We start from the raw sequence: 2,526 nt of genomic DNA, 5'->3' as shown, positions 1-2,526 counted from the left end.
AAGCCAGTTGGCTCCTGTTGAACAGGACGCATTTTGACCTAGTCTGTTGCCTCCCAATGAATAGGATGCTGCTTCTTTGTTCTGACCCAGCCGGTTGGCTGCCCGATGAACATGATGTCGTTGCTGCCATCCGTTGCCTCTCCATGTACACGAGCCTTAGCCGTCCGTATGCGTGATTAGGCGTTCGAGACCCCGCCCGTATGTACGTACGTGACCATCTTTTTTGGCATCTGGATGTACGTACGTGTACACGGTTTTGACTGGACTACCTGAACTGCTACGTTGGGGGCTCTACTACTACTTGTGCTGTTGATTGCTCGACCACGGTTCATCATTGCAGAGAAACCAATCAATCAGTATGTACGTACACGTTCGCGACCAGAATGACAAAGGTACGTACGCTTCGACCAGGTGGGTCCCGAATGTCACTGAGGATAAGGAGGCACTTCCTTGCGTGCGAAGTTATGGATGGTGGGTCCGAGCTGTTAGGGGGAGGATTCATTTTTTTCGCGCCTAATATCGAGGCACTTCCTTGCGTCCAAAGATATAGCTGGTGGGTCCCAACAGTCAGGGGGGAAACGTTTTTTTTGCAAAATACAGCTAAGCCAAAATACATAGGCCCTTCCGGTAGGTCCCCGCTGTCAGATGGAGGAATCATTCTTTTGCACGTAATAAGGAGGCACTTCCTTGCTGCAGCCGTGGACCCAGCTATCAGCCTCTGCACGTACATTCCTCTTACGATGTAAGTCCTTTGTTGATAACGTTGACCACGCCGCACCGAGAGCACCAAGGCAGTGGATGACAACGAGGTTTAGGAAGGGAATGCCCCGGAGCCGGGGAAGACTCGACAGTTGTTTCCCACGCGAAGGGGAGTAGGAGGGTTTACTGGTTGGGCTGCAGTGTGAGGTTGCCTTGGCCGGAGAATAACAGGAGGTCTGAGTGAGTACAAGGATGGCCAAGCCAGCGATGGAAGTAGGGTGGGGTGGTGAGGCCTGCGCAGCAATAGAGCCGGCCATGGGAGGCAGGAGCAGGCGGCACAACCACCGCTTGTTTGGGCAGTTAGAGCAAGAAGACCAGAGGTTGAAGAAGCACTACGGCCGTTGGATGAACATCGTACGATCACTACAGCTAGAATTAGAATCGTTCATATTGACTAAGTTGACAAAGCCCTCCATCCGTGTCAACTTGGTAGGCCCACAAGTAAGCCTCCAACTATGGTGGGTCCCAGCTAGTAGGGGGAGTATTCATTCTTTTGTGCATAATAAGGAGGCACTTCCTTGCATGCGAAGATATAGCTGGTGGGTCCGAGCTGTCAGTGGGAGGAACATTTTTTCGTGAAATACAGAGGCCCTTCTAGTGGGTCTCTGCTGTCAGGTGGAGGAATCATTATTTTGCACGTAATAAGGAGGCACTTCCTTGCGTGCAGCCGTGGAACCAGCTGCCAGCCTCTCCACGTACAGTCCTCTTCCGATGGATGTCCTTCCTTGACCACATTGACCATGCCATCCCGAGAGCACCAGGGCGATGGACGGCGGCGAGGCCTAGGAAGGGAACGACTCGGAGCTCTGGAATACTCGACAGTTTATTCCCATGCATGGGGAGAACAAGGGTTTACTGGTTCGGCTACCGTCGCCGTAAAATAATAGGAGGTGTGGGCGAGTAGAGGAATGACCTGGCTAGCAATGGAGTAGGGTGGGGCGGTGCGGCCTGGGCGGCAGCACAGCTGACCACGGGAGGAGGGAGCATGCAGTCCCGCTGGCGCTGGTTTGAGCGGCTGGAGTAGGAAGAGCAGAGATTGAAGAAGCACGGCGGCCGTTGTATGGACATCGAACAGTCCCTGCTATCGTGTGTTGACTAAGTTGACACGGCCTTGCATGCACATCAACCTTTTTTTAGGAAAGCCTACACGTCAACCTACAGCAGGTACACAAGTCAGCCTCAAATCTATGGAAAACAACATACAACCAATCTGCCATTATTTCTATTAATTTACAGCCCATTTGCTAAGTCTTAAGGAATTTTTTTGGAGCCCATATTCTTTTTGTTTGCATTACAACCCATATTGTGGCCACAGTTAAAAAATTCTGCGAAAATTTGCATATTTTGGTGCGGTCCGAACTATTTTTAATCCCAAAATTTCAAGTCACATTCAACCTAATTTGAAAAATAAATTTATATCAATATAAAATCCAAATAATTGTCCACGCATAAAAATCAATGGAATTTAAAATCTCGAAGTTAGAAATTTTTTTGAAACTAATTGACGGTTTGATGTGTTTTAAAAATGTACAACCCATTTCTCATTAGTGATAGCCCATTTTGAGGGCAAGCCGAATGGAACTCTCATCGTCTTGAAAGATTTGCAGCCCAGTAAGGCTGACAAAAGCAAGTAGGCCTCAGTTGGGTATTCTGCGAAAGAACAAAAAGACTGGCCTAGCCATTTTCAGCAAGAAAAAAAACTACTGGGTTGGTCTTGTGGTAAACATAAAATAAAAGGTTGGCTAGATAGGCCAGTGTGCCCCGCAC

The sequence above is a fragment of the Triticum dicoccoides genome, chromosome 1B (genome assembly GCF_002162155.2).
Source record: "Triticum dicoccoides isolate Atlit2015 ecotype Zavitan chromosome 1B, WEW_v2.0, whole genome shotgun sequence".
Taxonomy (NCBI): Eukaryota; Viridiplantae; Streptophyta; class Magnoliopsida; order Poales; family Poaceae; genus Triticum; species Triticum dicoccoides.
The sequence above is the reverse complement of the archived record's forward strand: the minus strand, read 5'-3'. Positions refer to the sequence as shown.